This window comes from Haliotis cracherodii, unplaced genomic scaffold, assembly GCF_022045235.1.
Source record: "Haliotis cracherodii isolate W230 unplaced genomic scaffold, xgHalCrac1.p SCAF_22, whole genome shotgun sequence".
Lineage (NCBI taxonomy): Eukaryota > Metazoa > Mollusca > Gastropoda > Lepetellida > Haliotidae > Haliotis > Haliotis cracherodii.
In genome coordinates, this window is record NW_027266278.1 from 9,335,370 (window position 1) to 9,347,409 (window position 12,040).

The following is a 12,040-nucleotide window of genomic DNA, read 5'->3' on the forward strand; positions in this document are numbered from 1 at the left end:
AATAACATAATGGGCACAACCTCTTCGTCTTTTCAGGACATTTTTCTTCCTTCATTTATCATGAGATCTAACAATCCGAGCCTAAATTGAATAAACAGACGTCAAAGGGTTCTTGATGTTAATGTAGATAGTTTTTTTTCTGGTTGAATTCGACTCTTAAAAGTTCTATACAAGTCATACCTGACTATGACAAGACTGCATGGTAATGTCATTGGGTGAAGGTGAGGTGAGGTGAGGTGAGGTGAGGTGAGGTGAGGTGAGGTGAGGTGAGGTGAGGTGAGGTGAGGTGAGGTGAGGTGAGGTGAGGTGAGTTGAGGTGAAATTGGGTTTAATGTCGTGTCCAAGATTATTGCACTTATATAGCGACATGCATGCACATGTGTGTGTGGCTGCTTGTACTAGTTCGGACTGATGACGATTGATAATGCTAGCCCACTGAGATACCATGCCGCAGTTTAACACGAATATCCCACTCAGACACAGTATACTGACTCCGAGCAGACCAGTCCTTGTTTTAGCCCCTTAATGCCGAGCGCCAGACAGGGTAAAAACAAGTACCATCTTTTAACGTCTTTTGGTATGACGCGGCCAGGATTCGAACCCCAGACCTTCCGCTCTCCGGGCAGACCCTCTACCACTAGACCACAGAGGCTGTCTTTGGGTGAAGGTGTTGCTGTATGTGAGAAATTATATAAATGTTCATGATTTTATTAATGTGCTCAAAATTTAGGAAACTGATATATAAATGATGAGGTATTCTCAAAACTGAATGTTCCATCTACATTATTAATAGTAATCATGAAATACTGTGAATCTGCAAGGTAAGTGTTGTGTGGACATTAACAAGTGTGCCTGACAATAGAATGCATACTGAAATCAACCTTAAAAGCGCCTCTCCACAAATAAGCGCACGATTTCGCCGCTATTAATTAAAACAACATTAAAAGATATTTTGAATAAAATAAATGAAATAAGTTACAAACATAAGTCCAGATATACAAAGAACACTTTTTATAGCCAGACAGTGTAATTACATGAATAATTTGCTAACTTCAGTATGGATTTGTTGACATGGTATTTCCGGTGTTACGTGCTCACAGTAATGTCTTTCCACGGGGAAAAAACATAAAAACTCATTAATTTGTGTATAAGGCGTACCCCCTTCTACACAGCTGTGTTTTTTGGAAAAAAAGTGCACACTATTGTCAAGAAAATATGGTAAGGCTTACTGACGAATTTACGCCAATTTGACTCTGAATTGGTCTCAATAAGCACCCACCCCTTCTGTCTTTATTTTAAGCGCCCTGGGGGCTTATTGGGTCGAACATGGTAGTTTTCCCTTTTCTTCTCTCAGTTCGTCAGTTCCTGGTAGATTATTTGTGTGTTTGCTTGACGTTTAAAGCCACACTCAGCAATTCCAGCTATATGGCAGCGGTCTGTAAATAAGTGAGTCTGGACCAGACAATCCAGTGATTGACATCATGCACATTGATCTGCGCAATTTTGATACGATGACATGCATCAACCAACCACCTCTTACGACAAGCATGGATACCGCAGATATTAACAGGAATATTAGGTTTCTCCCACAATTAGATTATTCATCTAGACTTTAAACATACACCTTGGATAAATACTCTGAATACAGGCCACCAGCACATATTTGCCTGTATGTAGTGTTAATGACATTGAAAAGGTACAAAATCTGATATATATTTATTAGGGGGTCATACTCGATGTTATCGACATATTTTTTTCATAACTGCAAAATTGGGTAAAAGCAAAATTTAATCTATTTTTAGCAGATCACCATGTTGGAATTTCCCTCTAAAGATCTTCTGGAACAGTGAGTGAGTGAGTGAGTGAGTGAGTATGGTTAAACGTCGCTTTTAGCAATATTCCAGCAATATCACGGCGGGGGACACCAGAAATGGGCTTCACATTGTACCCATGTCAGGAATTGAACCCGGGTCTTCTGTGTGACGAGCGAACACTTTAACCACTAGGCTACCTGACCACCCCCTTCTGGAACAGAATCACTTCTAACTACTATTAGTTACTGGAATATTGCTAAAAGCGATGAAAAACCATGCTTACTCACTGAAAACAACATTCACTCAGACTTCATACACAGGACAGTTATTCATCCCTTGTTGTCTGGAATCCAGATTCCAGACGAGGATGAACCAGAGAGTCAGGTACTATTGATCAGTCCTTGCTAAACTACACTGACAGCTGGTGTTGCAACTGAAATGACATCCTAGTAATAATTAAACACCTGCAGTCATCGATTGCTGCAAACAGTTCTAAGTTCTGCAGTGCTATTTAGCGTCTATGTTGTTTTTGGAACATTCATGTTTGTTGTTAAAGCAAAACTCAGTCGTATTCCATCCTGTAAGTATACAAGTTTGGGTCAGACAATCCAGTGTTTGTTGTTTAATGCCACTCTCAGCAATATTCAGCTATATGACCAAGTTTGCGATTCTGCGAGTCTGACCACCCGATCCCATTAGTTGCCTCTTACGACAAGCATTGTCGCCTTTTAAGGCAAGTATGGGTTGCTGAAGACCTATTCTACCCTGAATCTTCATGGGTTGACAATCCAGTGATTGATATTATGAGCAACATTCCATGCTGTTGACCAAGTCACCGTGGCTGACCACCCGACCCATTTGGTCACAACATACCACCAGCTTAGGTTGCTGGGGAGCTATTCTAACTAGGAAGCCTCATGGCAGCATCTTCTTATAAAATCACCAGGTGGTGGAGTAGTCAAGTGTTTACTTATGTTGGCTAACGACCAGGTTCATGTCCCTGATGTGTGAAGGCTAATCCTGGTCCCCCCCAACCACCCCACCCCCCGTATGTCTGTAGCGTCATAAAATTCCCGAAACCTGTGATGGGATTCAAACCATTGACCTTCTAACCTTCGGTTGCCTTTTTCACATGACCAATGAGGTTAACCCCATGAGGTTAACCCCATGATGAGGTAAGGATATCATCTGTGGGATGACTCCATGCCCTGCTACATGTCCATTCCAACATCAACCCCTATCTATTCTCAGATGTGTTACCGTATCTGAATACATGGATCAATGCTCATGCTATCAACCACTTGTTTCATTGCCTAGACTTAATTGTTCTGCTTAATCTCTTAATCTCTTAATTCCAACAAATTGGACCAATGGAATCAATGATAAATGTTTTGAACCACAAGGCACCATTGGTACAAGCATCTCTCCCAACAGATCTCAGATGAACTTTGGGAGTTTTTTCAGCACAAGACACCATTGGAACATATATCTCTACTGACAGGTCTCACATAAACATTTAGGAGTTTGAAACACAATGCACCATTGGTACATACCATATTTGACATAATAAGCGCTCCGCTCTAATAAGCTCCCATGGCGATATTTGCTAATATATTGGCCAGTGAACAATCCCAATTAGCACCCCTTCCGATTGATCAATGTACAAAGACTTATTTATTCGCGTATAATACGCACTCGTGTGTTATATGCACCCTTAATTATGGGCAATTAAATTCTGGAAAAATATATGTCATATACAAACATTTCAGGCTGTCAGCATAAACCACGAAATTTATCTTTCAACTCTGTTTTGTTCACTAAAATAATATTCTAATAAGAGCCCCTATTTCTAATATTGAGAGTATCCTTGGTGCTTATTATGTCAAATACAGTACATTTATACCAACAGATCTCACATAAACATTTGGGAGTTTCAACCATTGCACCATTGCTGCTTACTTTAATTCGACAACCCGAAATCTCAGATAAACATTTGGGAATTGGAACCACAAAGTGCTATTGGTACTCCACATAAAAATGAGGCAGTTTGAACCCCAATGCACCATTGGTATATACACATCAGATAAATAATTGGTCGTTTCAACCACAAGGCGCCATTGGTACTCAAGATTCTACCAACAGGTCTCACATAAACATTAGGCAGTTTGAACCACAATGCACCATTGATACATACACATCAGATAAATAATTGGTAGTTTAACCACACGGCGCCATTGGTACTTACGTTTCTACAACCAGATTTCAGATAAACATTTGCGAGTTTAAACCACAAGCCATCATTGGTATTCATGTTTCTAGAAACAGGTCTCACATAAACAATCGGCAGTCTGAAGCACCATGACCCATCTTACCTGTGTTTTCCATGGCCACATATATTCCCCAGTAAAGACCAACAGCAGGACTTGCGGCCAACCAGAGAATAGGACCTCCGCGGCATCTTAGATATATACACCATTGATGTTGAACACAGTGAAGAAAATTCAAGAAGAGCGACCCCACTTTGGGGTCAAGGACGACAAAAGTCAAACAGTCGTGCCCAGTGATGACGATGGTGTCTCTGGTCGTCCAACACCAGGTGCCTTGATGAATGTGTCAACTATCCATCATGATATCATTCAAAGGAATCATTCAGATTGTGTTCATACTCTTAGAGCCACCTTTTTCAGATTGTGTCTGGATTTCTTGTTCAGTATGGTCCACAATGTTTAAGGATCATGAAAAAAGCATGCAATCAATCGTCAATGTTTTCGTAAATCTTTTTGTAATCGCAGTCCTTGTGCATGAATGCATCACTGATCGGCCAAGTACAAAGAATCACCAACAAACACACTCTGAAACAAGACCTGCACCTTTCAAACAGCTAGTGTAGATGAATGAGTACCATTCCATCAACTCCAGAAATTTATCCCAAGGTCATCCATCGTCTTGCCTTACATTATCTTCTGTAACAAAACCTTGTGATGAAGTTAATTTGAAGCAAATCCTTACATTGTATCCCAACTGGATTAAATCTTCATTCAGTCAAATTCAGGATCAATCGTCTGAACTCAACTCACGTCTGCCGGAAGTATGCTTCAAGCACACTTTCAAAGAACCTGCAGACATATATTCCCCAAGTGAAATAACAATAAGATTCACTACCTACATTAGGAAATCACTCCTTACAATCCAAATGGACCAATGATTACATTGCCGAGTCGAGACTCTTGATTATCGGAATCAGTTACTGGCTCAGACCCATCTTGAGGCCATCTATAGTTTGTGAATATTCGTTGACCACAGTTGTCTGGTCAGAGGACTAACCTCTGTATTCTGTAACAATGTCACCCAATATGACACGATAGATTGATCCACATACAGACAATGGCTATCCTTTTCCCATGTTCAGTCTTCAGCATGCAGGTTCACTCTCTAGCGTTAGTTCATTTCCAACGTAAGAGGATTAATTATCGTCGACTTCTGAAGATTGGATCAGGTTCTGGATATTGCTTTATCTAAATCACACGGTGAATTGTGATTCCATTTCTTTCTGTGATTTTCATACCATTAACTGTGAGTAGATGAATTGTATTTCAATTTTTTTTCTGTGATTTTCATATCCGTTCACTCTATGTGGATGTACCAGAATGTCGTCAACTGTTGAAGAAAGCAAACACTAAAGATGAACATAGTATTCTAATTTCTCGGGAACTGAAGATAGCCGAGATGTGTTTTTGAGGACAGTAACGTCAGTTGTAGATGTTTACCATTATGCTGAAACCCTAAAAAATGGGTATGAGAAACCAAGAATCATAATCTGATGCAAATCTTGGATTCAAACCCATGATTATTGGATTCTGTTGCAAGAAGGGGACATAACCCTGCGAATGACAGTGCCTTAGATGATCCATACACTTTCCTTTGTCAAGATAATGAGGGTCGGTGGGGTGGCCTAGTGGTTAATGCGTTCACTCGTCACACCGAAGACCCAGGTTCGATTCCTAACAGGCTACAATGTGTAAAGCCGTTTCTGTCATCCCCCGCCGTGATATTGCTGGAATATTGCTAAAAGCGTCATAAAACGATACTCACTCACTCACTCACTCAAGATGATAATCATCATTTGACTTCAATCTTATTTTCACATAAACTATAAATAGAATATTTTGTAAACTTATACAAATGTTATTGATTTTTATTTCCCCTGAAGATGTAGTATTTGATAGAATATACATTTGATAATGTTAGCTATTTAGAAATCTCTAAATTTCAAATAAATGTTAAAAATATTTCAATATTGTAACTTGATAGATTAGTCAGTTTTTAATGTAGATTTATATCAGATTTAAGTAGGATTCAACATTATGTTCTCTGCAGGCAAAATTCCATGATAAAGCTACTCGAATATCAGTTCAAATTAAATGACAATAATACTTACAAGGATTCTGCTGTCAGAGGTATATGTTCTCCTACACACTACACAATCACTATCATTGGCATAAGGACTAGAAGAAAAGCATCATTCATGGGATGGAATTACATTGTCTACCTATGATCCCATACAGGCTCTGACATTGTCAATAAGCTTCATCTCAGAGGTAACATGATCTCAGATAGTCTTGCCAAGAGATTTACTAAGGAGAATTGACTTAGTGTACATAAATCTAATCAGATCAAACTATCCAATACCTCCAAGCCTTGATGATCATATGTTCATTTCTTACTTCTGTGTGTGTCAAGATATGTTATTGATCTGATATTGCTCTCTCGTTGCCTGGCATATATTCACTTACATGTTCAATGATAAACAGCTGTGCAAAAGTAATGTTATTCCATTTTACTGTTTCTGACAATAATATATGTTCATAAGTTTAAGAAACAAATGACGAGAACACAATTGATTAACATTTAAGAATAATAAAAATTCATTACCTTATTTGGGTATGATTTTCCATACTTTAAAAATAAGACACCAATTTTTAAGATTCTAATTTTAGGTTATCCTATGCATTTCTTTAATAGAAAAGGATATCTTACATCTTTTTAATATGTTTAACATTTAATCCTTTGTCAGAAGTATTAAAAAGCAATAATTTCATATATAATGGAAAATTACAATTTTTACCAAAATTTAAAATTAGTTTTTTAAAATAAAATATATATTTTCAATTCAAATTTAACATCTCACATATACATTGGAAACTGAGAGTCCTTAAATATTTGAATAAACTAAAAAATGTATTCATAAAATATTTGAAATTAGTGAATGTTTGTTCTCACCTGTGACAAATTTCTCAGTATCTATCCACTACATGGTTTACACTCATCTCTGTAACAAGATAATCATTTCAAGGGGGTCGAAACACCTTGGCAGGAGTGAAACTCCTCACGAGCAAATCCTTCCAAATCTACACAGGGCTGAATCAATCCTCATTCAACTTCGTATTCCTCCTAATCCAGATCAACTTGACTCTATTTCACAGCGTCGTCTTCTGATTACATCTCAGAATCGTTAAATTCTTCTCAGGTATCCTCCTCTTCATTTGATGGCTACTTGCAGCTGAAGCGCTCAGGTTTCACGCGAGATCTTCCATCAACAGTGAAAACAAGGACATTGCCACACTGGAAATACTCCATGGATATAAAAATGTCAGACTTTGAAACATTCACTTTCAGAATTTTCAGCTATATTCAGCACCTCTAAGATTCCACTTCGGGAACATATTTCTTCAACCTTGTAATAAATCCATGAGCAAGATACACCTTTAAAAATGTCTTTGTACTCCGACACTTAAAGAAAGCCTCCTTTGTGAGGAGAAACCAGGTGTTCAAATTCACGACAAGTTTCCTGAGCCGAAATCTCCATGAAACTCTTTACCACGGCAACTACCTCATATAACTTAAAGAAAATATTGGTTTGTCTTCACCTTGAAAAATGATAAATGTCTTCCAAACATAATTTTTCACCACACCTCTGAATGTAAACATTACCCAATGCTTCCACACAGTCTTCTGGCCACCATAATCACCCCTTGTCATATGAGAATTGTTTAAATCAGCCAAACTCCTTGTTAAATTTTTCCACACGCCATGTCCACCTATATCCTGATATCAATTCTGGTCCTCGGAGAGAAGTGACACCGCCCGGTAATGTCTGATTTAGAAATGGTGAAATATGTTCAAATGTTTTAACCGTTGCTGTTTGAGATTTGAACAAAGCACCAAACAGTTATTGACACACGAGAAAGTTAAATCGATACTCAAGCACTGAGGAAAGAATTCGCCAAAACATACGAACACACCACAGGTGATTCCAGCCTCTGAATGGTATTGATCCTGAGATGTTTGACAACAAATATTTGAAATCATCAGCACAACGACAGGCTGTAGTGGACACTGAGAACACACTTACAAATTGCCGGATAAATACTCGCGCTGTTGATCAACAGGTCGCGAGTCAGTCAGATGCCACACTGTGCCCACACTGCCACACAACTGTCACAATTGCCTCGCATTAATATCGTAGGTAGTTCTCGCCTTGTTACAATATCAATTTACCTTGCTGGAAAGCTCGTTATCTCACCTGGCCGTCGGACAAACACCCTACAATAACCCCCAACCTTACTGTCAATTACTGCCACTTCAATAATGTTACAAGGTACTTCACATACACCTTGATGTCATCTCCGGTTACCGACGGAGTCTAATTGTAAGGGTATTCGGTGCAGATCCAGAGCTGTGTCAGTATCATGGATGTGAAGTCATGATCAGCTCGACCATTATTTTTGCTGTAAAACAATTTAGTTTAATCCACTTAACTGCCACAACCACAGTTAAACCGGAGAGAGTTGGCAAGTGAGTTTCTTGAATTACTATAGGGATTTATATTCCCTACCAGTCCTAATCTTTCTGTATTGTCATCATCACCAGTGAACTTGAGTCCATCATCATTATCATCATCATCATCATAACAGAATTTCTTGAATTACCTCCTATTCTTGAGGAGTTATCTATTCCAAGTCACAATCAACTATACCCTCATCATCATCATCATCATCATCATCATAACAGAATTTCTTGAATTACCTCCTATTCTTGAGGAGTTATCTATTCCATGTCACAATCAACTATACCCTCATCATCATCATCATCATCATCATCATCGTCAGCAGCATCGTCATAACAGAATTTCTTGAATTACCATCAGGAGTTATCTGTACAATTCATCATCAACTAAACCCTATACCCCCACTGTATCATCATCTTCACCATCACCATATTAAAATCAAATGAGGCACGGGGGCACAGGTGGTCAAGTCGTCTAAGGCGCCACGATTTGCTGAGCAGAGTTGCATCCCTTGGGCACGCCAGAAACCTATGATTGTGGGTTCGAATCCCAGTTTGTCCCGATTATGTTTTAGGTTTGTCAGCACCATACCTGTGCTTGTGGGTTTCACCGAAGTGGTAAACATCTAAGACCTGCATCACATCAGGCTGTCTTCCCACATTAAGCTGACACATCGTGATAACAATGGCATACTGTTAAAAGTGGCGTTAAACCCAACTCACTCACTGTCTTAAATTCAAATGGTGAGTGTGTCTTCAATCACACTGACACCCTTGTTGGGGAACCTCTGGAGTGATCATTCAGCTCCATGAGGAGAGAACCCTCAAACAGAGTTTCTAGCCTGTCTCACAGTCCCTGAACCATATTATTTTCCCTTCCACCAAGCCTTACTGTAATGCTAAAGACCCAAATAAAGCAAGTCTAGATTATCTGCATGTTCTGAATACTTTTCAATTTAATGGAATTATTTGTTTCTATCCAAATTATATTTTCAGAGACTTAGCCTTATTCTAACAAAGCTTCCAACATTTTCCACCAAGCTTAACTGTAATGCTAAAGACACAAATGAAGTCTAGCTATTCCCCAGGATCTGAATCTCCCATCTCACTAGGGCTCCTTTACGGTGTTAATGGAGTTATCTGTTTCTATCATCAAGACTAAGCGTTAGTCTAACCAAGGTTCCAACATTTACCTGTGAAACATATACCTGCTAACGATGCATCTGTTGCACTGACAGGTAAACAATCAAAGCGTGGTCATAAAAAGTGTCATCCAAACTCACACACAAACATAAAAGAGCTCTTCAGAGAAGGTCATTTATTCCGGTTGACTTTTTTCAAGGTATTCTTTGTTCTTTGTACTTCCTGATCAATTAAAATTATGCACAGGTTAGAAAAAGTATTTCTTGCTTTGAAACAACAAGACATTATTTACATAATAGTATTATATTTCCCAACCAAGTTTATGTCCAAGATATCAAGGTGCAAATATCCAATCATATTTACATCAATTTTAACTGTTTCATTTTTTTATTAGGAGTGAGTGAGTGAGTTTGGTTTTACGCCGCTTTTAGCAATATTCCAGCAATATCACGGCGGGGGACACCAGAAATGGGCTTCACACATTGTACCCATGTCGGGAATCGAACCTGGGTCTTCGGCGTGACGAGCGAACGCTTTACCACTAGGCTACCCGACCGCCCCGTTTTTTATTAAGAGCTGGCATGGTAATGATTTTAAGACAAAAAGGTCCTACTATAAACAAAAAGTACAAATATATTTTTTTTAAAATGTCTTATTTAAACCAGGGTACATACATTTCAGAATTGCATAAATGAACAAAATATAACCAAAGACTGACACGATTCATGAAACCCATCCACAAGAATGACACACATGTATAAAAAATATTTCCAAAATTTATTTTTTGAGTCACATTCTTTACACAAAAGCCTGGACACAAATTTATTGATTTTGGAAAATATTCCAAATTCATAAAATCCCCTATTTCATATTTTACACTTCCTCCTAGATTCCCTCAGAGCATGAACAAGGAGGTTGTGTAGTATTAAAATAGTCGCTGTTAACAGTGCCATTGACACAGATCATTATAGGCGGAAATCCAAACATTATTGTTGATATTATGACTTGTTCGTTTACAAATTGGACACACCATTTACAGAAGGGGTTGACACATGCCCGATACATTGATCCCCATGTTCTTAATGGCCAATTTCCTTCCTCCATTGATGAAGATTTCATTTTGGCCGACCATTGTTAAACATCCTGCTTCCATTTGTGGAAATTCTAAAATGTTGAAACCTGAAGATATATTGGCTGTGTTGTATCAGTGTCTATAACACCATGAATAATCGATGTTTGTATTTTCAGTTGAAGATTAACTTGTTTCTGGGGCAGTTTGGATCTAATGAAATGTTTCTCATGAATGAGTGAGTGAGTGAGTAGTTAGGATTACCACAGCATTGAAAAATATTTCAGTACAATACCGTATTCAACGTAATAAGCGCTCCGCTCTAATAAATGCCCACGGCGTTATTTGCTAATATATTGGCTAATGAACAATCCCAGTTTGCACCCTTTCCGATTGATCAGTGAACACAAGACTTATTTATTCGTGTGTAATACGCACTCGTGTGTTATACGCACCCTTAATTATGGGCAATTAAATTCTCGAAAATATATCTATCGTGTATAAAACACACAGATTCTTCTTTTATATCATTTCAGGCCGACCACAAAATTTACAATCTTTCAACCTCGTTTTTAATCTCACCAAAATTATTTCCTAATAAGAGCCCCCTATTTCTAATTTTGAGAGCGCCCTGGGCGTTTATTACGTCAAATACGGTATGTCTTTTACGTGTTATAGCAAGGATTAAAGCGATGCAGGTTTTAGACGTTTCCACTTTGGTGAAACCCAGGAATGCTCCCACATTAAGCTGACATGCCGCAATATAACTGGTGACACCTGTGACACCCTATGATGAATATACGTTATAGAGGCCCTTGAAGATCCGGAGTAGAATAGCTCTTCACCAACCCATGCTTGCTTTAAAAGGCCACTATGCTTGCCGTAAAAGGCCACTATGCTTGTCGTAAGAGGCCACGAACGGGATCGGGTGGTCAGACTCGCTGACCTGGTTGATCCATATTATCGTATACCAATTGTATGGATCGATGCTCATGATGTCAATCAAACTAACAAGAACAACAACTTAATATAGGGACCTGTTGAATAAGTGAGTGAGTGAGTGAGTGAGTGAGTGAGTGAGTAAGTGAGTGAGTATGGTTTTACGTCACTTTTAGCAATATTCCAGCAACTTTTAGTAGTCGGAAGTGATTCTGTTCCAGAAGATTTT

At 38.6% G+C, this 12,040-nt stretch overlaps 1 protein-coding gene across 7 annotated transcripts in view; it reads right to left on the reverse strand.

Annotated features, from left to right (window-relative positions):
* Positions 1-12,040, reverse strand: part of LOC139471376 (rap1 GTPase-activating protein 1-like) — a 326,858-nt gene that overhangs the window by 214,116 nt on the left and 100,702 nt on the right. The window contains exon 1 of one of the 7 annotated variants that reach the window (XM_071253719.1): positions 4,187-4,267. The exons of the other annotated variants lie outside the window; for them this stretch is intronic. The gene's annotated coding sequence lies outside the window, so the exon portion shown is untranslated. Of the gene's footprint in view, positions 1-4,186; positions 4,268-12,040 lie in introns of those variants that run through there. 7 annotated transcript variants of the gene reach the window in all.